This window comes from Tachyglossus aculeatus, chromosome X4, assembly GCF_015852505.1.
Source record: "Tachyglossus aculeatus isolate mTacAcu1 chromosome X4, mTacAcu1.pri, whole genome shotgun sequence".
NCBI lineage: Eukaryota > Metazoa > Chordata > Mammalia > Monotremata > Tachyglossidae > Tachyglossus > Tachyglossus aculeatus.
In genome coordinates, this window is record NC_052098.1 from 60,363,039 (window position 1) to 60,389,849 (window position 26,811).

The following is a 26,811-nucleotide window of genomic DNA, read 5'->3' on the forward strand; positions in this document are numbered from 1 at the left end:
CCCTTAGTAAGTGCTCAATAAATATGACTGATTGATTTGTCAGAGCCTATTTAGAAACTTGGCAGCACTCCAGGACAGACTGCTGGCACTCTCATTTTAAAGAAGTATGCTGTAGTGCATCTCCCTATAAAGTGTAACTTGGAATAAAATGTCATCAAGGAACAAGATCGAGATGCAATTATTATCTTTATTTCATTGTAAACCCTACATTCTTTACCGACTAAAATCAATCAATCAATCAATCAATCGTATTTATTGAGCGCTTACTATGTGCAGAGCACTGTACTAAGCGCTTGGGAAGTACAAATTGCCAACATATAGAGACAGTCCCTACCCAACAGTGGGCTCACAGTCTAAAAGGGGGAGACAGAGAACAAAACCAAACATACTAACAAAATAAAATAAATAGGATAGATATATACAAGTAAAATAAATAAATAAATAAATAGAGTAATAAATATGTACAAACATATATACATATATACAGGTGCTGTGGGGAAGGGAAGGAGGTAAGATGGGGGGGATGGAGAGGGGGACGAGGGGGAGAGGAAGGAAGGGGCTCAGTCTGGGAAGGCCTCCTGGAGGAGGTGAGCTCTCAGCAGGGCCTTGAAGGGAGGAAGAGAGCTAGCTTGGCGGATGGGCAGAGGGAGGGCATTCCAGGCCCGGGGGATGACGTGGGCCGGGGGTCGATGGCGGGACAGGCGAGAACGAGGCACGGTGAGGAGATTAGCGGCAGAGGAGCGGAGGGTGCGGGGTGGGCAGTAGAAGGAGAGAAGGGAGGTGAGGTAGGAGGGGGTGAGGTGATGGACAGCCTTGAAGCCCAGGGTGAGGAGTTTCTGCCTGATGCGCAGATTGATTGGTAGCCACTGGAGATTTTTGAGGAGGGGAGTAATATGCCCAGAGCGTTTCTGGACAAAGATAATCCGGGCAGCAGCATGAAATATGGATTGAAGTGGAGAGAGACACGAGGATGGGAGATCAGAGAGAAGGCTGGTGCAGTAGTCCAGACGGGACAGGATGAGAGCTTGAATGAGCAGGGTAGCGGTTGGGATGGAGAGGAAAGGGCGGATCTCGGCAATGTTGCGGAGCTGAGACCGGCAGGTTTTGGTGACGGCTTGGATGTGAGGGGTGAATGAGAGAGCGGAGTCGAGGATGACACCAAGGTTGCGGGCTTGTGAGACGGGAAGGATGGTAGTGCCGTCAACAGAGATGGGAAAGTCAGGGAGAGGACAAGGTTTGGGAGGGAAGACAAGGAGTTCAGTCACCTCCATCACCTCGCCCCCTCCTACCTCACCTCCTTTCTCTCCTTTTACAGCCCAGCCCGCACCCTCCGCTCTTCTGCCGCTAATCTCTTCACCGTGCCTCGTTCTCGCCTGTCCCGCCGTCGACCCCTGGCCCACCTCATCCCCCTGGCCTGGAATGTCCTCCCTCCCCACATCCGCCAAGCTAGCTCTCTTCCTCCGTTCAAGGCCCTACTGAGAGCTCACCTCCTCCAGGAGGCCTTACCAGACTGAGCCCCCTCCTTTCTCTCCCCCTCGTCCCCCTCTCCAACCCCACCATCTTACCTCCTTCCCTTCCCCACAGCACCTGTATATATGTATATGTTTGTACATATTTATTACTCTATTTATTTTACTTGTACATATCTATTCTATTTATTTTATTTTGTTAATATGTTTGGTTTTGTTCTCTGTCTCCCCCTTCTAGACTGTGAGCCCACTGTTGGGTAGGAACTGTCTCTATATGGTGCCAACTTGTACTTCCCAAGCACTTAGTACAGTGCTCTGCACACAGTAAGCACTCAATAAATACAATTGATTGATTAATTGATTGATTTTGACTCCTAGGCCCGTGCTCTATCCTCTATGCCACGTTGCTTCTCTTTTCCATACTGAAAAGAAGTGCTTAGAAAGAAACATCTAGCAAGTGACTTTTTAAATGTTGGTTATCATCAGTATGAATCCTTAGAGAGTTTGTTCAATGCGCAGGTAAAATAGAAACATGAAGGAGGATAAGGTCTTTGCTAGCCGATTTTATAATCTTGGCCTCTAAATCCTGGCTCCACCACTTATCAGCTCTGTGACTTTGGGCAAGTCACAACTTCTCTGGGCTTGTTACCTCATCTGTAAAATGGGGATGAAGACTGTGAGCCCCCCGTGGGACAACCTGATCACCTTGTTAACCTCCCCAGCGCTTAGAACAGTGCTTTGCACATAGTAAGCGCTTAACAAATGCTATAATTATTATAATAATTAAATTATTCTTATAGCTCCCTCTCCTTTATTTTCCACCATGGAAAGACCTGGGTGGTGAATTAAGTGCTTAGTACCATGCTCTGCACACAGTAAGCGCTCAATAAATACAATCGATTGAATGAATGAATAAAATCTATCCCCTTTTATAAGTGCTGTAGCTTTTGCCCAGGCCCCCACCCCTAAAATCATCACATCTCACAGCAGGGAGGGGTTCAATGGAAGAGCCAAAAATAGGCAAGTACCTACTGGGACTATGCCATCAGTGGGAAAGTCTCATGCCACAAAATTACCAATGGCACCTCACATGGTGGACAGGTCAAGCAGGAATCCTGGAAAACAACTAAGGAGGATGACTGCAATGTCTACCAAGGCAACCTCCTGCTGATGTTTGCTTTTTAAAAAAAATTTTTTTTTGAGAAGCAGCGTGGCTCAGTGGAAAGATCCCGGGCTTGGGAGTCAGAGGTTGTGGGTTCTAATCCTGCCTCTGTGACTTGTCAGCTGTGTGACTTTGGGCAAGTCACTCCACTTCTCTGGGCTTCAGTTACCTCATCTGTAAAATGGGGATGAATACTGTGAGCCCCCCCAACCGGCCCCTGCGGAACAACCTGATTACCTTGTACCCTCCCCCAGTGTTTAGAACAGTGCTTGGCACATAGTAAGCGCTTAACAAATGCCATCATTATTATTATGATGATGAATGATGCTACAGTACAACTCTGGCACTCTGCTGTAGCTTTGGCACTAATTTTGTACCTAAAATTTTTGCACATACTACACAATGAGTTTGGTCACTCACACCGCTAGCACTATAATCAACTCCTTCACGCAGGCCCTCGGTATTAAAGTCTTCAGGACCCTCATCATTATCATCAGTCATAATCATTAGCTTTAGTATAATTCTCATATCCCCCCACATATGGATCTGGTCAATTTATGCTGCCTTTTTTTTTGTAACTGTCTCTGGATAACTTTCATCTCAGCTTCCTGAGCTGCACAAATTTGAAGTGAAGAGTCTTGTAACACCTCTTCTATCTAAAAGGAACAAGATAAAATTAGTAATTTCTTTAGTGTTGTGGGTTTTATTTTCAATTCCACGATCACGCTGCTTTGTGAAGCCAAGGTAGCACTTACAGTAGGGCCTAGATTTCCCAGTCCCCGGAACTACTGATATGTGTTTTTTTTCATCACTGTATATCAAGCTAGCTCTTCCTCCCCAGTATTTTGCGGATCCACCCTTACTCTCCACCCTCACAGCCACCAACCCCCAGCTAGGTAATTAAAACAGCTTTCTTAGAGGTCTCCTGGCTCTTTCCCTCTTCAGTTTATCCTGCATACGGTTGTTTGGATGATCTGATGACTTTAAGAACACATCACTCCCCTCCTCAAAACCCTTCAACGGCTACCCATTTCTTTCCAAGTTCAACAAAAATTCCCAATCGTTGGATTCAAGGCTCTCCTCCTCATTCTACTACAGCGCAGTTTGCACTCTTAGCTCCTCCCAAGCAAACCTTCCAATTGCACCTACCTCTCGACTCCCCGGTGTTTGATCCATAGCTCATGCCTTTCCCTCTTTCTCGGACCTCCCTCCCGCATGCAAATTTGCCAAACCATATTCCTTCCTACCTTTAACGTCCTCTTAAAAAGCCACCTCTTCCAGGTAGCATTGCCTGATTAATCTCTATTTCCCTACTGCCATGCCATTTTGCCAGTGCTTCTGCCACTCAAAGAGATGATATGGCCAGGGAAGATTTCTTTAAGTTGCCTGGACTGTCAGCACGGATTTTTTGGGCATTTATTAAGCGCTTACTACGTGCAAAGCACTGTTCTAAGCGCTGGATTCTGAGATGGCTGGAGCTCTCATGCACTGCACAACCAGAGAGGGTTCTGTTGTGAGCCAGCTTTAAAATTCCCAATGTAATAACTTCAAGCATCCCAGCCTTTTAATGGTGCTGGTACCCCGTGCATGTTTTCAAAATGTATTAGTATACCCTAACTCTTTATTATTTTATAAATAGCTTTCATTATGTTGAAGGATCACCCTACACTAGGGATCACTTTCTTTAAAAAAGCAAGCATGCATTCCCTACATTTGTTATAGTCCCAGCACATGAGTTTGTGCAATCACTGATCCTTTATCCAGTTACTGTTTCATAATGACCCTTCTCTCGTCTTCACTAAATCCAAATATGGATATTTTCAAAAATATCTTGTGACCAGACCATTTTTCTTCATTATGCTAAGTTTGCTAAACATTTACCAAGTAAGAATCATGTATATAAACACACACACACACACACACACACACATACATAAATAATGAGTTCATGCCCTTAATTATTCTGTAGAGTAATCCTGACTGGTATTTTGCTCACCTTAATTTACACAGCCAACTCAGTAACTGAGAAAATCACCTCCACTCCATAAGCGTCTCGGGTCCATTTGTAGATTAACCCTCCAGATCTGTTTTAGGAAGAGCTCATTTCATTTCCTCACTTTTCCCTTCTCTGATAGCTCCCAAAGTCTCCGGCAGGAGCCAAGTAATAAAGACAAGCACATGGTTAAAACCAGCAGCTGAAGTTTCTACAGAAAGCCCAAACATGACGTTCTTGATAAGAACGCATTCATTTTCCAGTGGTCGCAAGTTGATTTTCTTATAGCTTGTGCCCAAACCAATCTAGGCGTAAACACGTATTATTTTTTTCCTGTGTAGGCAAGACTTCCGTGATGTTATTGAAGTCAACCGAATGTCTCAGTCCGGCTGGATGCATGACAAAACTAAGGCTTCCTCAGCATGACCCCTTTTCAAAACATACTAGAGGCTCCAGCTCCATGGGGGTAACATCAGCTTTATCCCAACATGAGTAGAAACCCATATCTACTTTGTTTCAAACCTTGGTGCTGGATGAAAATCCAAAGTGGAATCAAGACAATGGTATCACTTCACGGTTCCCCAGCCTAGCCACAGAACCAGATGGGATTTCTTCCCAGTGCTCAATACATTGCAAACTGCTTGATCCCAAGAGCGTAGCACAGTGCTTGGCAGACAGTAAGCGCTCAATAAATGCAACTGATTAATCAAGCTACTGACTACTGGGTTTCTTCTTAGTTGTTATCATTTACATCTAGAGATAAGTACTTTCACAGGACTCATCTATGATAGGGTGAGGTCACTTGTACAGTAGTAAGAGCCTACAATAAGCATCCTTACAGCAGACCACCAGGGCCTTTTGTGTGGGACTTGACACCTGTCCACATGTTCGGTTTTGTTGTCTGTCTCCCCCTTCTAGACTGTGAGCCCGCTGTTGGGTAGGGACCATCTCTATATGTTACCAACTTGTACTTCCCAAGCGCTTAGTACAGTGCTCTGCACACAGTAAGTGCTCAATAAATACGATTGATTGATTGATTCCTAAGCACTTAGTACAGTGCTCTGCAAACAGTAAGCGCTCAATAAATACGATTGAATGAATAAATGAGTGAATGAATGGGAGAGTCGCCGTCTCCCCCCTACTACCCATACCCAATCTAGTGGGAGTTATGATCATAATAATAACAATAATTATAATGGCATTTGTTAAGCGCTTACTACGTGCCAGGCATTGTATTAAGCACTGGGGTGGATTGGGTCGGACACAGTCTCTGTCCCACGTGGGGCTCACTGTCTCAATCCCCATTTTACAGATGAGGTAACTGAAGTGACTTGCCCAGGGTCACACAGCAGACAAGTGGCAGAGCTGGGATTCGAACTCATGCCCTTCTGATTCCCAGGCCCGTGCTCTATCCGCTACGCCATGCTGCCTCTCCCGGCTCTAGCCCAGGAAGGGTGAGGAAACTCCTGCAGCCTGAGGCCTTCTCAACTTCTGGAACTTCGGAACAGCTATGGCTGTTGGACTCTGAGCTGCTGTTCGCATGAAACTCGGCTCCTCTAGCCACAATACCCTATTGCTCGCACTGTATTTACCACTGCCCTTGTCTCTTACCTCATTTTTTTTGCTTTTACTGTTTCATTTTTCTTTATGGGTCTGTCTCCAAAACCCCTTTCCTCATCTTAGTCTTAGATTGAGGGGTGTGGGCATTTTTCCCGGTGCTTAACACAGTGCTTTGTACAAAGTAGGCACATGATGAATACTACTATCATCATCATCATCATCAATCGTATTTATTGAGCGCTTACTATGTGCAGAGCACTGCACTAAGCGCTTGGGAAGCACGAATTGGCAACATATAGAGACAGTCCCTACCCAATATTGGGCTCACAGTCTAAAAGGGGGAGACAGAGAACAAAACCAAACATACTAACAAAATAAAATAAATAGAATAGATATGTACAAGTAAAATAAATAGAGTAATAAATATGTACAAACATATATACATATATACAGGTGCTGTGGGGAAGAGAAGGAGGTAAGATGGGGGGATGGAGAGGGGGACGAGGGGGAGAGGAAGGAAGGGGCTCAGTCTGGGAAGGCCTCCTGGAGGAGGTGAGCTCTACTACTACTACTACAGAACAAGATGATACAGATCTTGCGGAGTGACTAAAAATTCCCTCTGGAGCAGAAACTTTGCTTCAAGAGTGCTTCCTTAATTACTATAGAGTCTCGATTTGAGACCTGTGGAGGAGTCTGGGTTCTGAGAATCTGAACAAAGGAACTGATTATAGTGACAGTGGTTTGCACAGTGCCACTGATACTCTCTTGTCCTGCAGGGTCCTGGAATGCAGCCAGCGAGTAGGTGCCCAGGGCTGCAGCACATTTTCAAATCCACGTCAAGGGTTTTTTTACATGTTCTTTCCCTGGACCAAAGCAGAACTTTTAACTATTACTTGATTCCTTTAGCGATTGCACTTTGTAAGATGAGGAATCGTAGCACTATTGCTATTTGAGTTGGTGGATCATTGACTCATGCTCTTCTAAGATGTTCAGCTTGAAAATTTCTGCCAGCATATTCTAGCAAAGTTGAAACAAGTTTAGGCTTTTGAAGACACTATGCAATGTGTCATAAGACTCCTCTCTACCTGCTTTGAAGGGGAATGGATATTTGGCTTTGCTAAGTCCAAGGAGGGGAAAAATACCCCAAACAAATGGCAGATGAATGCAGCCTAGTCAGCATTCCCATGGGGCTATTACCAGTCTTGAAGCCAGGTTTATTAAGTCAGACTCAGAGCAGAAGCATTCAGCCTTGTCAAAACAGGATGCACTAAGAATGGGAAGCTATCTCTCGCTCCATACATTATTTATTTATTGGTCTCAGAAGTGGCATTGTCCTATTTAAACGTATCCTAATCCTCTTTGCCTCCATTAATCCTTTTGTCACAGGCTTCTAACATTTTATACTTTCAGCCCACACTAGAGACAGCATATCTATGTACAGTAGATAATGATATGTATATATGTATCATGACCGTGTCTGCCTGGGGCATAAGCCGTAATTCACTGTAAATTAAGAATCGATACAAATATAAATGCCCATTTTCCAGTATTTCAGACTGCTGTAACCATGGGAAGAGGGGAAGGAGAAAATATCACTGGGGTTTAGAAAAGCCTGACAGTTTAGGCAGACATGAAAAATTAGTCCCCAGAAGTACATGGCTACAGAAGCATTTCCCCTGCCTGCAAATGTTTTCTCTTTGTTAAGCATTCTATTCATTCATTCATTCATTCAAACAGTCGTATTTATTGAGCGCTTAGTGTGCAGAGCACTGTACTAAGCACTTGGAAAGTACAATTCAGCAGAGAGAATCCTCATTTACCCTGCCTGCAAAAGTTTTCTCCTTGTTAAGCATTCTATTCATTCATTTGTATTTATTGAGTGCTTACTGTGCGCAGAGTACTGTACTAAGCACTTGGAAAGTACAATTCAGCAACAAATAGAGACAATCCCTGCCCACAGTAGGCTCACAGTCTAGCAGGGGGGAGACAGACATCAAAACAAGTCAACAGGCATCAACAGCATCAATATAAATAAACAGAATTATAGATATATACACATTCTATTGGCTGGCTCCTCCAAGAGGCATTCCCTGATTAATCGCACCTTTCTGGTCATATCACCTCAGCATTCATATGCATTTATCTTTTCCTATTTAACTGCCTGCTTTCATTTTTATCATCCGTACACATGTGCTTACTCCCTTACCTGTTGTGAGTGTGGCAATTTATATCCACTTCTCTCCTTTAGATTGTAAGTCACCTTTAACATCTATTGTGTGCTTCCCAGGACTTAGTACAGTGCATTGCACCCAGTAGGTGCTCAATAGATATCAGTCTTCCTCCTACTCTTCCTCACTGGTGGAGTCTACATGGCACCAATTTCATCCTGACTGCCAACATCGAGTGACACATTTCCTGCTGGCAAGGAGCTTAGACTGGGGATTATATCACACATCCTCTCTGTTCACAGATATAAAGTGAGATCTCATGTAATTACCACAAATGTTCTCTGAAATTCATTCATTCAATCATATTTATCGAGCACTTACTGTGTGCAGAGCACTGTACTAAGTGCTTGGAAAGTACAATTCAGCAATAGAGACAATCCCTTGCCCACAATGGGCTCACAGTCTAGAAGGGGGGAGACAGACATCTAAATAAGTAAACAGGCATCAATAGCATCAAAATAAATAAATAGAATTATAGATATATACACATCATTAATAAAATAAATTGAATTATAAATACATACATATATACACACACAAGTGCTGTGGGGCAGGGAGGGGTGTAGAGCCAAGGGAGTGAGTGGGAGGGGGAGCGGAGGAAAAGGGGAGCTTAGTCTGGGAAGGCCTCTTGGAGGAGGTGAGGTTTCAGTAGGCCTTCGAAGGGGGGAAGTGTGCTAGTTTGGCGGATTTGAGGAGGGAGGACAATCCAGGCCAGAGGTAGGATGTGGGCCAGGGGTCGACGGCGGGACAGGTGAGAATGAGGCACAGTGAGAATTCTCCTTTGTGGTTAGTACACTCCGTAAATCAATCATTTTATTCTTTAATTGGAGAGATCAATGCGAGTCAATAGGGCTCAAACCACCAGATGCCAATCACCAGAAGGATTCATCACAGCAGTTCTTTCCACACTGGGGTTTACATAAATTTCTAGTCATTAGATTTTCATTAAGATGAGGTAGGAGATTGGGCCAACAGCTTGCTGAGAGACACAGGCAAAAAAAGGGACTCGATTAGCCTCTTTGTATTATAAATGAACTCTTAGGTTGCATGAGAGGAGAAAAAAGGACTTAGGGTCACAGTGACATCTGCAAGATCACAAATCTCCTCTCCTGGTTTTCAAATGGGAGCATAAACGTTTTCACCATCTCTGACAATAGCAAAGGATACCGTTATCTAGGGCAAAAGAAGGGTAGCATCTTACTTTTTTGTGTTTTGATTCTGAGAAAAATCACAGGAAGGGGGAAAAAACCAAACATAAATCAAGAGTCCCTTTGGCCCATCACAATAAGGCTTTCACACTTACATTAAATCTAGATCCCTAGAAAACTTGAAAACCGCAGTGGGAAATTAGAATACCATTCTGTCAGGCCTGCAATGATATGACTCTTTTCTTACAGCCCAGATCCAATAAATCTTCAAGTTTCAAGTCTCTCAGACCATAAATGACAATCTGCAAAGTCCCATCCATACCAAAGAAATGCTTACTTGGACTAGAGCTTTAAGTTTACTTTTTTGCCCTTCTCCAAATTAATCAATGATATTTATTGAGTGTTTACTGGGGGCAGACCACCGGACTAAACACTTTGGAAAGTACAATATAATAGAGCTGGTAAACACAATCCCTTGCCCACGGGGGGCTTACAGTCTACAGACTAGCCACTCAATTCTATAACGTGGACGGTTGCGTTTTGGTAAAACCTCATCGTAAGGAAAACTCATGTTGTAGTCCATGTCATGGCTGATGTTGCATGCAAGTGCACAGACTTCCTTCCAACATGTGACACACTGTATCTAAACACACTCCATTTGAGCAGAAGCTCCTTGAGGGTTAGCGTATCTTTGATCTAGTCAATTGTATGCTCCCAAGTACTTTGTAAAGTGCTCTGCACAGAGAAGACACTCAACATTATTGACTGATTACTGGACAAATGATCCTGATTCTTGAACAACGATCTAGCCAAAATGCAACATGAGAGCATGTGTTGTGGAAGAACTAAGGGATAAAACTCATTAATGGAACTATTTCTAAAGAAAGTTGCCTTTCCAATAGGAATGCAGCCTTAAGGGACACCAATATACAGAATTTTACATTCAGAACAGAACTTAGAGCTTGAACGAATAGCTACAATGAGACCCCTTTTACATCACACGTAAGCAAATGCCATGAATTCTTCTGGCTAGGATACGACAGGAATTGATGCTGACTAAAAGATTTGCAAGGATCTCCGGGACAAGCATGCTGAGTTTTCAAAAAATTAATTAATTAAAGAGGGGGTCATGTGGGGAGGGAAAGAGAAAAAGAAGGTACGAAATGAGAGTACAGAATGAGGAAAGATGGGTTGCATGAACTCACTTCAGACTCCTGTCTCCCTGATTTGATGTTTATCAGAACTTGGATAAAAACCACAGACAAGATTTACCTTCAACTAGGTAAGACAAAAATGGCAAAACAAAAGACAGTATTAACTGTTTACCTTAATTTAGGCAGGAGGCTTTTCTTTTATAATCGACCTTAATGTAGTTTATTAGCATCTAAATTTAGGACTGTTCAATTTTTCCAACTTTATGTCAAGTGATAGGTTTGGTGACAGGCAAGTTGTTATTTTATTAATGTGCTGGTCTCTCTGAAAGCCTAGTTCACTGGGAGGTAAACAATGATATAGTGTACATGTTTGGAAGAGGGAAATGATTAAAATGCCAGTTTTATATGTAATACTAATATTTCAAAGGTTCACTGAAAATTGAAATACAAATGCATTTGGTGGTTGCCTATATGAAAGAACAATTTAAATAAAAAAAGTAGGAAGTTGCTCTTATTGAAGGTATTTCAGGAATCATAAAATTAACTCACTGAAGACTATCCTAGTTGAAAACAATTTAAGAAAACATGCTTCGATGATTTAGTAGTAGTGGGAGCCACAGGTACCAATTTCATGGGGTCAATGAGGGTCATTGCTTTACAGGTTTCCAGTTGCTTTTCACTCCCAAACCATTTTGGGTTGGACTCTAAGCTTTACTCATCCCATGTCTCCTACCTTGCATTTTTTCAAGCACTTCCACATCAATTATCTCATTTTATTCTCACAATATCCCTGTGAGGTAAGGAGGAGCAGGTATTAGTTTCCTCAACTGTGAAGTGGGATAGTGAGACTCAAAGAGATTAAGTGATTTTCCCCAAAGTCATACAATTGCCCAGGAGCAGAACAGGGGTTAACAGCAGGTCACCTGACTCCTAGCCTCTCTCCCTCTTTCCACTCAGACCACAAAGGGCTGAAAAGATCTCAAATTGTGCCTTTCTGATTCTATTCATTCATTCATTCAATCGTATTTATTGAGTGCTTACTGTGTGCAGAGCACTGTACTAAATGCTTGGGAAGTACAAGTTGGCAACATATAGAGACGGTCCCTACCCAACAGTGGGCTCACAGTCTAGAAGGGGGAGGCAGAGAACAAAACAAAACATATTAACAAAATAAAATAAATAGAATAAACATGTACAAATAAAATAGAGTAATAAATATGTACAAACATATATACATATATACAGGTGCTGTGGGGAGGGGAAGGAGGTAAGGTGGGGGGGAATGGGGAGGGGGAGGAGGGGGAGAGGAAGGAGGGGGCTCAGTCTGGGAAGGCCTCCTGAAGGAGGTGAGCTCTCAGTAGGGCCTTGAAGGGAGTTAGCTTGGTGGATGTGTGGAGGCCAGGGGGATGTTTTGCAGGCTCCTCCTCCCCCTCCCATCCCCTTACTGTAGGGGTTCCTCAAGGTTCAGTTCTTGGTCCCCTTCTGTTCTCGATCCACACTCACTCCCTTGGTGACCTCATTCGCTCCCACGGCTTCAACTATCATCTCTACGCTGATGACACCCAAATCTACATCTCTGCCCCTGCTCTCTCTCCCTCCCTCCAGGCTCTCATCTCCTCCTGCCTTCAGGACATCTCCATCTGGATGTCTTCCCGCCACCTAAAACTTAACATGTCCACATCTAGTTTTTCCAAAGCCTGTTTTTCAAAAGACCAAAGTCTATTTTGGTCCTTCACTCAAAATTGGCACCTAGGATGGCAGGAGCAAGAAATGTATTAGAAGCCCAATCAATCAATCAATCAATCAATCAATCGTATTTATTGAGCGCTTACTATGTGCAGAGCACTGTACTAAGCGCTTGGGAAGTACAAATTGGCATCACATAGAGACAGTCCCTACCCGATAGTGGGCTCACAGTCTAAAAGGGGAGACAGAGAACAGAACCAAACATACCAACAAAATAAAATAAGTAGGATAGAAATGTACAAGTAAAATAAATAAATAAATAAATAAACAGAGTAATAAATATGTACAACCATATATACATATATACAGGTGCTGTGGGGAGGGGAAGGCGGTAAGGCGGGGGGATGGAGAGGGGGACGAGGGGGAGAGGAAAGAAGGGGCTCAATCTGGGAAGGCCTCCTGGAGGAGGTGAGCTCTCAGGAGGGCCTTGAAGGGAGGAAGAGAGCTAGCTTGGCGGATGGGCAGAGGGAGGGCATTCCAGGCCCGGGGGATGACGTGGGCCGGGGGTCGATGGCGGGACAGGCGAGAGCGAGGTACAGTGAGGAGATTAGTGGTGGAGGAGCGGAGGGTGCGGGCTGGGCAGTAGAAGGAGAGAAGGGAGGTGAGGTAGGAGGGGGCGAGGTGATGGAGAGCCTTGAAGCCCAGGGTGAGGAGTTTCTGCCTGATGCGCAGATTGATCGGTAGCCATTGGAGGTTTTTGAGGAGGGGAGTGATATGTCCAGAGCGTTTCTGGACAAAGATAATCCGGGCAGCAGCATGAAGTATGGATTGAAGTGGAGAGAGACACGAGGACACGAGACACAATCTCATGCTGTGAATTCATGCCACTTTGCTCAGATACCTACTAAGGTTCCTTTACATCCTGGAGGGCATACAAAGCAGTTACAAAAGGGGAAAAAAAATCAAAACCCAGGGACTAGCATAATGTAAGTGGGAGAGATGGAAAGAGAAAATGGGAGGAAAGATGAAGGGGAAAAGAGGAGGAAGGAAGATCTGCTCAACAATAAAAGGAATGAAACAGAGGCTGAAGGAGAAATATATTCCACTCTCACAAAATATACTTTTCACTCCCCACATACATATATGCATGCACATACACACACCTTAAATGACACAGCTGTGTAACCTCAGCTTTCCCCTTGAACCTTTTTTTGTGTTTAGACCGGCCTTGCAGATAGTTCCCCACTTGTCAAGAGTGCACGATGATTTAGGCTAGATGAGTAGGAAAGTCTGATTGAATTAATTCTACTACATTCCAAGTTGATTTGCTATGGCCACCAATTTTGAGAGGTCACGCTTATCGGGGATCTAGACTGAAAGCTCCTCTCTAGACCGTAAGCTTCTCGTGGTCAGGGAATATGTCTGCCAAATTCATTATATTGTTCTCTCCCAAGAGCTTAGTATAGTGTTCTGCACACAGTAAGCACTCAGTAAATATGATTGATTGACAGACTGGGGCACCCTGCCTCTCTTTGCATGAACCATTTGGCTGGTAAGAACCGCCGAGCCAACATCTCAGGGGCTTGGTCCGGGACAAGGGAAGCAATTGGTCAGGGAATGGAACCTCTGCCCCTTTTTTGCTGAAAGTCATTTTTCCCCCTGGTTCCAGGACTGAGCCCACAAGTGGTGGTCCTACGCTAGCCAGTTTGTCGCTACTTGTTGCTCACCAGAGGAAGCTACTCTCTAAAACTGCCTCTGGTGGCTGTTCATCTCCTTCTTGGGTTGAAGGCAAGCTGGTTAAAAAAAAAAAAAAGTGATAGGTTGTAAAGTTTTTGTCTTTATTTTGCCAGGTTGGTTTTAAAAATATTGTTCTTCAAGTAACAAGGTGTTACTGGGATTTAGGAAGGCCCCTATGGATAATGTTGACATTATCCGATATATTTGGGATTTGCAGTCACCAATGTGAGACTGCCTTAGGCCCCAAAGAGAAAGTCAGACCATTTTCCAATGAAGATGGGGAGACTAAGCCCCACTTTTCCTCAGCTCCCACTCCCTTCTAAGTCAACCTGATAGTAAGTGCTTAACAAATACCATTATTATTATTATTATTATAGAGGGTTACCCATAATGGAAAGGTCAAAGCTGTAGGGTCAGACAAAATTGATTCACCTGTTCTGGGCAGCAGCAACATGGGAAAGAGTCAAAGGCGGATGATCAAGTGATCAAAATGTTGATCAAAAGACAACGACAGACACTTCACTGTGCGGAAGGCGGCAACGGTAAACCACTTCCACAGCTTTACCAAGAAAACTCTATGGATACCCCTTCTAGACTGTGAGCCCATTGTTGGGTAGGGATTGTCTCTATTTGTTGCAGAATTGTACTTTCCAAGCACTTAGTATAGTGCTCTGCACACAGTAAGTGCTCAATAAATACGACTGAATGAATGAGTGAATACACATACCAGAACAACTTTATGGAAACAATTATAATCCCTATTAGACTGAAAACTTGCTGAGCGGAGAAACTGTGCCTTTTACTTCCACTGAATGTTCCTGAATACCTAGTACAGAAGTCTACCCGCTCTAAGCATTCAATAAATGCTGATGCTGATGATTACTAGATAAATATTTAAAGCTACAGCTTCAAAAATGTGTTGCTCACAATAATAGTCACAACAAAATATTCTTGGAGAGGGAGTGCTTATTTCATAATGTTCTGGATTTGGCATTGTCTTTGCACATGGAGAACATTGTGACAGAAAAATTCTTGGGTTCATTTTTGCAAAAGCGATGATGTTAACCCAGCAACTGGCAAAATTCCAATCTGGAGAATTGTATTTAGCCAACATAAACCTCCCCTGAAGCTCAGAGCAGAGGTTGTATTCTTTATTTCCTGCACTAATCTGGGGGGTTGAGGAATTTTATGCCGTTAAAATAGCTGAGGGTAGGAGCATGTGAAAGTGTGCAATGTACTTTGAGATTTAAAGTGAAAGAATTTTTTAAGCCACTTCAAAGTATTATAAACACATTGGTACTGACAAATATTTACAAACCTAACATTTGTTTTACCCTTTCCCAACTGTGCATGACTAAATGCTGCTTACATATATGGGGTGGGTCCAGAGAACCGGTATCTTCACACCAGAAAATAAATGGCCAACTTTATTCTTTCATATTAGCTATAGAAACTGCTGGGGGATGGGAAAGAAGAAAGTTAGAAGACAGCATGGCTTAGTGGGAAGATCACAGGTCTGGAAGTTAGGAAACCAGGGTCCTAGTACTGGTTCTACCACTGGCCTACTGTGCGACCTTGGGCAAGTCACTATCTTTTCTGTTGCCTCAGTTTTCTCAACTGTGAAATGGGGTTTCCTGAACTGTGAAATGGGGACAAAATACCTGTTCTCCCTCCTTCTTAGACGGTGAGTCCTGTGTGGGACAGGAACTGTACCTGAGCTGATTATCTTGTATCTTTCCCAGCACTTGGCTCAGTATTTGGCATATAGTACGCACTTGACAAATATCACCATTATTACTATTATCACTAATGAGAATAGGATTTTTCACACACCCTAATTACTATTAATGATGACAATAATAATGAAGGTGTGTGAAAAATCCTATAATCATTCCCAAAACAATTCCATGCTCTACATTACTGAACACATCAAGAGAGGTTGTCACATAAATAATTTCTTCATTGATAATTAATAATAATAATAATAATAATAATAATAACTATAGTTTCTTGTTAAGAGATTACTATGTGTCAAGCACAGTTCAAAGCACTGGGGAAGATACAATTTAATCAGTTTGGACACACTCGCTGTCCCACATGGGGTTCACAGTTCAAGTAGGAGGGAGTGAGATTTAATCCCCATTTTACAGATGAGGTAATTTAGGTACAGAGAGGTTGAGTGACTTGCCCAAGGTCACAAAGCAGATACGTAGCAGAGCCGGTATCAGAACCCAGGGCCTTTGGCTCCCAGGCCCATGGTTTATCCACTAGGCCATGCTGTTTCTCGCTGATCATTAAAAAGATTTAAAACTATAACATCTTTTACAGCACTTAAAAGAAAATTCGTTTCTAATTCGTCTCAAGTATGAATGAAACCTGAATATTTGTGTAAATGAAGTACTGAACTTCTTGCATAAAATATGGTTAAAGGCCCATATCCCCCCAATTAACAGTCTATGATGGGAAGTTTTTGTGTTAAACTCTTGGGGGAAAGAATCTCATAAAATGGTGAAAAACCAATCCCAAGTAATCAGGCATACTGCACTGAACATAGTTAAAAGGTGAAGGAAACAATAAAAAGTAAGCGTCAGTTCATTAGCATTAGGATGGTGACATACATTGAAGTCACAATTAGAATAACTGTTTGTATTACACATTTATGAGCCTTCTCAAGTCATCAGGCACCAAGAAATGAAAACAAGATATGCAATAGAAAGCTCCTAAAACTTAATCTCCACCAACTGCTGTAAAAACAAACCCCTCTCCTCATAAAGTGATACTTTGCTAAGCCAAGCACTTTTTCTTTTGTACTTGTAAATGCAAACAACAATAGGCATTTCCATAGCTCTTCTCAGAAGATCTGGAAAGTGTTACCCATTACAACCAACTTCCAACTACCTCACAGGAGGTTCTGAGACTGTCAGCTGATGTTTGCAAAGCACTTTGAGCTCCTCAAAGAGATGAAGTGTTCCAGAAATGCTATGCACTGATATTAATACTTTCCAGTCTTTTCTTTGCCTTCTTTAAGTGAGTTTGTCATGCTAGCAAATTGTCATTGGTGGAAACCCTTCTAAGGTCACAGAAGATCTTCTTCTTGCCAAATCCAACAGCCTCTACTCATCCTAATCCTCCTCCACCTTCCAGCTGCCTTTGTCATTATGGATCACCTCCTTTTCCTGGAAACACTATCTAACCTTGGCTTCCTCTCCTGGTTCTCTTCCAGTCTCCCTGGCTGCTCCTTCTCAGTCTCTTTGTTCCTCCCACCCTCTAACTTTGGGGGATCCCTCAAGGCTCAGGTCAGGGTCCCCTTCTATTCTCCATCCTTTACAGAACTCATTCCAACTCTATTCTGATGATTCTCAAATCTACCTCTCCATCCAGAAACCCTGTCCTTCTCTGCATCCTGGCATTTCTGTTTGCCTTCTGGACACCTCTACTTGGATGTCCTTCTGATACTTCAAATAAATATATATATATATATATATATATATATATATAAAAAGAGAGAGAGAGAGAGAGAGAGAGGGAGAGAGAGAGCAGATAGAGCACGAGCTTGGGAGTCATAAGGTCATGGGTTCTAATCCTGGCTCCGCCACTTGTCTGCTGTGTGACCTTGGGCAAGCTGCTTCACTTCTCTGTGCCTCAGATACCTCATCTGTAAAACGGGGATTGAGACTGTGAGCCCCACATAGGACAGCGACTGCGTCCAACCCAGTTTGCTTGTACCCCAGCGATTAGTACAGTGCCTGGCACATTGGAAGCATTTCAATACCATTATTACTGTTATTATATTAATGTTTGTCTCCCCATCTAGACTAAAAGCTTGTTGTGGGCAGGGAATATGCCTACCAACTCTGTTGAACTGTACTCTCCCAAGCACTTAGTACAGTGCTTTGCCGACAATAAGCACTCAGTAAATAATTATCATTGATAGATTCTTACCCAAACCCTGTCCTCCCCAGATCTTTCCCATCACTGTAGACATCGCCATTCTCCCTGTCTCAAAAGCCTATAAACTTGGCATTATCCTTGAATAATGTCTCTCATTCAACCTGCATATTCATTCTGTCATCAAATCCTGTTGGTTTTACCTTCACAACATGGCTAAAGTCAGCCATTTTCTCTCCAAACTACTATGTTGATCCAAGCATTTATCCTGTCCCACCCTGATTAGTGCATCTGCCTCCTTGCTGACCTCCCTGCCTCCTGTCTCTCCTCTCTCAAATCCTTTTTTCACTCTGCTTCCCAGATCATTTGTCTTAAAAAAAAAAAAAAAGGTCAGTTCACCTCTCTCCTCACCTTAAAAACCTCCAGTGGTTGCCCATTCACGTCCGCCTTAAACAGAAACTCCTTGCCATCGCCTTTAAAACACTTAATCTGCTCTCTCCCTCCTACCTTACCTCAACCATATTTATCGAGCACTTACTGTGTGCAGAACAATGTACTATGCACTTGTACAATATAACAGACACATTCCCCGCCCACCATGAGCTTACAGTCGAGAAGGGGAGACAAAGTAAAAAGAAATAAATTATGGATATGTACATAAGTGTTGTGGGGCTGGGAGAGGGGAATGAATAAAGGGAGCAAGTCAAGGTGGCACAGAAGGGAGTGGAAGAAAAGAAAGAGGGCTTAATCAGGGAAAGCCTCTTGGAGGAGAGGTGCCTTCAATAAGGCTTTGAAGTCGGGGAGGGTAATTGTCTGTCGGAAATGAAGAGGGAGAATGTTCCAAGCCAGAGGCAGGATGTGGGCAAGAGGTCGGTGGCGAGATAGACAAGACTGAGATACGCTGAGTAGGTTATTAGGAGTGAAACATGTGGGTTGGGTTGTAGTAGAAGACTAGCGAGATGAGGTAAGATGGGGCAAGGTGATTGAGTACTTTAAAGTCAAGGGTGAGGAGTTTCTGTTTGATTCAGAGTTGGATAGCCAACCAATGTAGGTTCTTGAGGAGTGGGGAAACATGAATTGAACGTTTTTGTAGACAAAAACGTATTGCAGCAGAGTGAAGTATGGACTGGAGCGGGGAGAGACAGGAGGCCGGGAGGTCAGCAAGGAGGCGATACAGGTGGGATAGGATAAGTGATTGGATTAATGAGGTAGCTGTTCAGATGGAGAGGAAAGGACAGACTCTAGTGATGCAGAGGTTGAACTGACAGGATCTAGTGATTGACTGAACATAGGATTGAGTGGGAGAACGGACTCAAGGATAATGTCAAGGATAAAGCCAGGGTTTGGGTGGGAAGATAAGCAGCGTGGCTCAGAGGAAAGAGCACGGGCTTGGGAGTCAGCGGTCCCACCACTTGTCAGCTGCGTGACTTTGGGCAAATCACTTAACTTCTCTGTGCCTCAGTTCCCTCATCTGGAAAATGGGGATTGAGACTGTCAGCCCCATGTGGGATAACCTGATTACCTTGTATCCCCTCAGTGCTTAGAACAGTGCCTGGCACATAGTAAGTGCTTAACAAATGCCATCATCATTTTTTTTTTGACATAATTAAGTTTGAGGCGACCCTGATTTCCTATTACACCTCACACCTCATTCCCCTAACACCAACCTTTTCACTGTACTTCAATTTCAGCTATCTTGTCACTGACCTCCTGTTCACACCTTCACTGCAAACTCCTTGTGGGCTGGGAATGTGTTTGGCAACTCTGTATCAAACTCTTCCAAGCACATAATACAGTTCTCTCTACCCACTAAGTGCTCAGTACCCAGTAAAATGCTCTATCAATATCACTGAATCATAGCTTATTCACATCTAACCCCAGATTTTCTCTTACTACTTAAGCTTGTCAAAATATCTAGCTAATTGGTCATTAATGTGATTTCCATTTCCAAATGCCAAGGGTGATTTGCTAACAGAAATGAAAAGGCTATAACCTTTCATCACCTGAGAAACAAAAGGTAATTAGATCATCAATGCTGGGTTGCAGTACTGTAATTTAATAACCTTAGTTTCAGTCTAAAGTTCCAGAAGGATGCAGGGAAATTGCTTTTTTTTTAAAAAAAAATGACATTTAAGATTTGAAAATATTTTTAAACCAAGCATTAAGATCTTGGAATTCTATTAGTCACAGAACTAAAAGATCAAGGACATGGATCTTGGTACTCCAACAAAGACCAAGTTTTTTGGGTACTATTAGGATCATCCAAGAACCCTAAAACCTAGCTCCCTTAAAACTGCATAAATTTTCATAGACATAATTTACTACTTTTGTGTTTCAATTGACAGGTTCACTCACCCTCAAATGCATATGACCTAAGTTAAGATACAGGTTTTATCTAAGGGGTAAAAGTTACTTTGCATAAGTGAAAATAAGCAGTAGGAGAATTCTGCAGGGTTTATAGCAGAATTTCCACTTGGAGGAATACTAGCTTCCCACCCTGAAGGTACCTAGTGATGTGTGCAACTGTTAGAAATTCCTCAATTATTTACTACTGAAGGCAGCATGATCTAATAAATGGTTCACTGGACTAGGAAAAGTGCTAGTCTCAGCTCTGTCAGTAATTTACAACAGGAATTTGTCTTTTAACTTTTAACTTCTCTGCTTCTCAGTTTCCACATCCTTTAAATGGGAAAGGTTGAGGATCAATGGTAATGGGGAATTATTAAGTGTTTTAATTCCATGGAAGGAAGCTGCTTACTTTCTGGCCTATAACATTCACTCTTTAAACCAGCTGAGTGAAGGACGTTTATCAAGGGGAAGAAAGCCATTAAAAAAAGGCACCTGACAACATACAGTTCCTTGAAATGTGTTTATTTGCTTCCTCTCAGAGGATGCAAAACTATAGTGCTTTAAATTTTTATTTTAAAACAACATAAAGGCAAATTATTTCAAGCCACATGAAAAACAGTCTTCTGTGAAAAGGCATTGAAAAATCACCTTTTAGGGAGGCTGTGGGCAAACTGCCTTCCCATTTTAGGAAGGCAAGTTCCTGGCAGGGTTTTGCTTGGATCTAGTTGGGAGTAATAGTATCACTGAATGTTGGCAAATTTGATTGTGACCCATGATAAACGGACCCCATTGAGCAATGTCATGATTGACAAAATTGTTATGTGTTCAAAATTGTTATGCGTTTGTGTAACATTCGAGAGCTCTCTCACAATGGGTGGCTTGTTTTCAAAAGCACAATTTTTGTGGATCTTGGCCTAGTATGATTTGCTGACAGAACTGTCACATACAGCGCACCTTTCCGTAACAGCTGCCAATGACTGACTGGCATATGAGGATAAAGTAAATAAGGATCTGCTGGTTTCTGTTTGAGCAGTGTTCTGTAAAATATTATTCTTCTTGGAGCAACCTGGATTGAAAGGAAGGTCGAGAATCGTGGCTTCAGAACCCAGAGCTAGAAGAGGCATCGATGGGTCATTTCATCCATAATTCTCTTCAGGCAGAACCATGCCTTTCCATCCTTTTCTAAAATGTCTCTAAAGAAGGAGTTTCCAAAATACTCTTGAGAACCCATTTTCATGTCCCACAACTGTTAGGACGAGGGACCCGAGACTCGAAAACTCGGTTACTTGAATAATACTTAGAAAAGTTGTAGAAAAGGGGTTGCAAAAGTAGAAAGTGAAAAAGAAAAAAATAACCAGCCTAGTTTTTCTTCTTTGAGCTCTCCAGATGGAAAGGGTTCACTCAGGGCTCAGTCTCCTATGGAAATTATTTTCAATTGCCAAAGGCGGCCCATTGCTGACACAAAAAGATACTAAGGAATTCTTAATGGATAGGAATTTATGGTGCTCTGGGATTAAACAAACCAAGAAGGTTTGGTAACTGAAGTTTACTAAATACAATGACTTACTCCTTTAAGACATCAACTATGTTTTTGCAGAAGGCTGCTCACAGCTCAGTTTCAGTTAAATTCTCCATAAAACTCACTGGTATTTTAATAATAATAATTATGGTATTTGTTAAGCGCTATGTGCCAAACACTGTTACAGCATCCTCTGCTAGTATCAACCTTGACTAACATCAAAAAACTTTCTGGGACTGAACTGTGTGTGATATTACATTATCATTATTGTATTTGTTAAGTACTTACTATGTGCCAGACACTGTACTAAGTTCCAGGGGGGATATAAGCAAATCGGGTTGGACACAGTCTCTGTCCCACATGGGGCTCACAGTCTCAATCCCCATTTTACAGATGAGGTAACTGTGGCACAGAGTAGTGAAGTACCTTGCCCAAGGTCACACAGACAAGGAAGGATAAAGGCAGTGGTAACAGCAGCAGCCAGAAGGAAATGGTACATGGAAATGGGGGGAGGGTGTGTGTCTGTGTGTGTGTGTTGGGGGGTGGTTAAGAATAGAGGGGAAAGGAAGAGGGAGAAGGGTGTCCCCATGCTAGTTTCACATTTGACTGGCCCCTCCCCACTCTCCACGGCTGGGCAGAGGAATAGCTTCTGGTTGTTTAGCAGCATTACACAGTGCATCTTCCTCCTTTCCCTCCCCATTGTTTTAAAAATAAAAAATAAATGATGGCATTTGTTGAGCACTTACTATGTGCAAAGCACTGTTCTAAGCACTGCGAAGGCTACAAGGTGATCAGGTTGTCTCATTTCATTCATTCATTCAATTGTATTTATTGAGCGCTTACTGTGTGCAGAGCACTGTACTAAGCACTTGGGAAGTACAAGTTGGCAACATATAGAGACGGTCCCTACCCAACAGCGGGCTCACACTCTAGAAGGGGGAGACAGACAACAAAACAAAACATATTAACAAAATAAAATAGAATAAATATGTACAAATAAAATAGAGTAATAGATACGTTCAAACATATATACAGGTGCTGTGGGGAGGGGAAGGAGGTTAGGCGGGGGATGGGGAGGGGGAGAGGAAGGAGGGGGCTCAGTCTGGGAAGGCCTCCTGGAGGAGGTGAGCTCTCAGTAGGGCTTTGAAGGAAGGAAGAGAGCTAGCTTGGCGGATGTGCGGAGGGAGGGCATTCTAGGCCAGGGGGATGACGTGGGCCGGGGGTTGACGGCGGGACAGGCGAGAACGAGGCACGGTGAGAAGATTAGCGGCAGAGGAGCGGACGGTGCGGGCTGGGCTATAGAAGGAGAGAAGGGAGGTGAGGTAGGAGGGGGTGAGGTGATGGACAGCCTTGAAGCTGAGGGTGAGGAGTTTTTGCCTGATGTGTAGTTGATTGGTAGCCACTGGAGATTTTTGAGGAGGGGAGTAACATGCCCAGAGCATTTCTGCACAGCGTCTCACGTGGGGCTCACAGTTTTGATCTCCATTTTCCAGATGAAGTAACTGAGGCCCAGAGAAGTGAAGTGACTTGCCCAAAGTCACACATCTGACAATCGGCGGAGCTGGGATTTGAACCCATGACCTCCACTGAGCCACGCTCCTTCTCTGCTTAAAGCTGCTCCCTTCCTTTACCACCGCCTTCCTTCTTCCTTGCTGCCGCAGCCGGCCCCATTAAAATGTGGGTTGCCAACACTGCTGCGGCTGGAGAACTTAGGAAATCGTGGCCAAAGTTCGCAGAGAGCAGTGGCCTCCCTCTTCCCACCCACCCACCTCCACTGCATGGGCTGAGCCACCTGGTTGCCACTGTTACCCCTCCTACTCATCTCACCCGCTTGCTCTTGCAGATCCCCTAGCACAGCAGGCTAGGGCACCAGTCCGTGCTAGCCAGCCAAAGACAGGGGAGGTGGTAGTGGAGGAGGATGCTCAAGTAAACGGTAGAGATGATAATACCCCTCTCTCTCAGGATCGCACCTGGAGAGTTTCCAGTACTCTACCAGTCTTGGCTACAGGAGGGAGAGTCAGGCCGTACCCATTCCATTCCTAGCTTGGGCAGTGGCTAGCGAGTGGAAGGCCATCTGCTACAAGTCACCCGTGCTGGGCAGCAGCGGCAGGGAGATAGCCGAAGGCGGAGACTCAAGTTTACTGCACGGAAGGCGGCAACGGAAAACCACTTCTGTATTTTTACGAAGAAAACTCTGCGGTTGCAGTACCAGAACGATTGCAGGTGGAGGTCGGGCATTCTGGGAGAGATGTGTCGCTACGGGTCAGAAACAACAGCACAAGACAAAGGATGGTAGTAAATGGGCAAAGTGGGTTTGGGATGACTCTGTCGGCTGGGGACGCATTCTTCGCAACACTGCCTCAGCCTCACTCGTGATTCAACTCACCCTGTGCCCAGGTTGAGATGCCATATCGTCAATCACTGCAATCGCTGCTAGAGAAGCAGCGGGGCTTAGTGGAAAGAGCACGGGCTTGGGAGTCAGAGGTCACGGGTTCGAATCCCGGCTCCACCACTTTGGGAAAGTCACTTAACTTCTCTTGGCCTCAGTTACCTCATCTGTAAAATGGGGATTAATAATAATAATGATGATGATGATGATGGTATTTGTTAAGCGCTTACTATGGGCAAAGCACTGTTCTAAGCACTGGGGGGATACAAGGTGATCAGGTTGTCCCATGTGGGGCTCACAATCTTAATCCCCATTTTACAGATGAGGTAACCGGGCACAGAGACGTTAAGTGACTTGCCTAAAGTCACACAGCTGACAAGTGGAGGAGCCGGGATTAGAACCCATGACCTCGGACTTCCAAGCCTGTGCTCTTTCCACTGAGCCATGCTGCTTCCCGATTAAGACTGTGAGCTCCACATGGGACGACCTGATTACCGTGTATCTACCCCAATGCTTAGAACAGTGCTTGGCACATAGTAAGCGCTTAACAAATATCATTATTATTATTTATAACTATGGTTTAGTAGTAGTGGTAGCAGTCTTTATCGAGTGCCGACTTGGTGCAAGGCACTGAATCAGGTGCTTGGGAAGTGTAGAACAATGAAGTAACACGTTTCCTGCTCACAAGGAGCTTACACTCTAAGTGGGGAGACAACCATAACAATATTTATAGCTAGAGTGGTAGAAATAAGGAAATTAGGTGGACATATATACATGAGTGCTAAGGAGGGGGTAAATAAGTCAGTTCTACATTCTGGAGTTGTCCGAAAGATGAGATGGCTCAGAGTAGTGGGAAATTAATCGGGGAGGGCTTGGTGGAGGAGGTGGGGCTTTTGGATCTGAGAGTGGGCAAAGCTGGGGGTCTGTCTGAGGTGTAGCGGGAGGGCAGCTGAATGAGAGGAAGGCAGAAGGAGAATAGAGAGCAAGCCACAGCTAGAATGACCTGCTTCTTCCTGCGAGTGCATGAGAGATGCGCATGGGATAGAGTCTCTACTCAGAGGTAGAAGGAAAGTGTTCAAGAGACTGGGTGGGAAAGAAGAAAGAAGTGCAGCAGAGGATTCAGGGAGCATTCCCCCCCACTCTCCAGAAAGAGCAACAACAGGCAGGTACAATGAAACACTTTCCAGCTCCAGCCCCTGCCGATGGTCTGAGAATAGTAGATTTGGGAGTCCATCTACCCAGTGCAAAAGGCTGCACGCGGGTGTAGAAACTTTCTTGATTATCTACAGTCAAATTTTGGAAGGAGACCGGCAAAGTCAGCAGCTGCAGCCTCTTGGCTTGAACCTTTGCTCAAAGCCCCTTTCATTTCTGATTTCTCTCAGTTTGGAAGGCCATCTTCCCACCACTTCTAAACTGGTACTGTTCTTTCCTTTCACACCAGCCATGACTTCTTATATTTCCACTCCTAGCTAAACAACAGCTGATAGCTAGGGAAGCAAATTAATTTTTCACTACCTTCAAAAGACCTTCCTCTAGCTGTCCCTCAACTCTTCTTATATGCACACTACAAAGATGTATTCTTCTCACACTTCAGACCTTGGACCCTAGGAGTAGAGGAACTCGGCCCTTAAAATGTACCGTACATGAGATGGGTTAGAGAGGAACTGGCAACATTGACTACTAATAGAAAAAAAAAATCCCCATTAAAAACATGCCTTACATATGAAAGGCTCATCCTTGGATGTCCATGTGTTCAAACTTGGTTATTTCACCCTAAGATAAAGAAGAGTGTTCCTTTTTCTTCTTTTCTTTCAGTTTTAGGGATTCTTCCTGGAACTAGGAATCCTCTCTATTTTTTAACAAAAACAGGCATTAATTAGGACAATTTTCAAAGAGTAGGTAAGAAATTCCTAGGCTTCCTTATACTATTCAGCTGCAGTTTCAGTAAAAGGGATAGATCACCTGTTCCATGCGTTTCTCTAAGCCTGGTTTTTAAATTGTTCTAATTTCACCAGTGTGTGTAATGGCATAAGGAAAGAATGAAAAGAGAATCACACTTGCTTAGCTTGCAGAAATAATTGTCAGGCATATTAGGTTGGCTAAAAAAAGGACACAAAGATGGACTCAACGCTTTCTTGGAATATACAGTTCCAGCCCTACATTATTTAGCTTCTCATGGTCCCTTGTAAAGTAATACATACAAACATATCTGTATTTATTCAAGTGTCACTGAGAAGAGATCTACCAGATTTCCTTAAAAAATCAGTTTCCCCTCTTACTTCTTAGTATGTGAGCTCTTTGGGGACCATATTCATACCTCATCTGTGTATTTCCTTCCCAGTGCTCGGTACAGTGGTTTGTACCTAGTAAGTACTTAATAAATACTATCACTATTAATATTATCGAATCTTTGAGCTGGCAGGGATCTCAAGGTCCTTTATCATATTGCTCAGAAACCAAAGCAGATTGAAGATAGCCCTCCAAAAATCTGATGATTCAGAATGGAAGAGAGATTCAGACAATGTTTTT

The 26,811-nt window shown here is 43.4% G+C and overlaps 1 protein-coding gene and 1 non-coding gene across 2 annotated transcripts in view; one reads left to right on the top strand and one right to left on the bottom strand.

The window, feature by feature from the left end:
- The window catches only part of SHB (SH2 domain containing adaptor protein B), a 262,808-nt gene that overhangs the window by 126,314 nt on the left and 109,683 nt on the right, over positions 1-26,811 (bottom strand). The gene's annotated exons all lie outside the window — the stretch shown is intronic.
- LOC119948373 lies at positions 23,846-23,978 on the top strand. Its single transcript, XR_005456773.1, has one exon. It is a non-coding gene; the product is annotated as a small nucleolar RNA SNORA7 (small nucleolar RNA).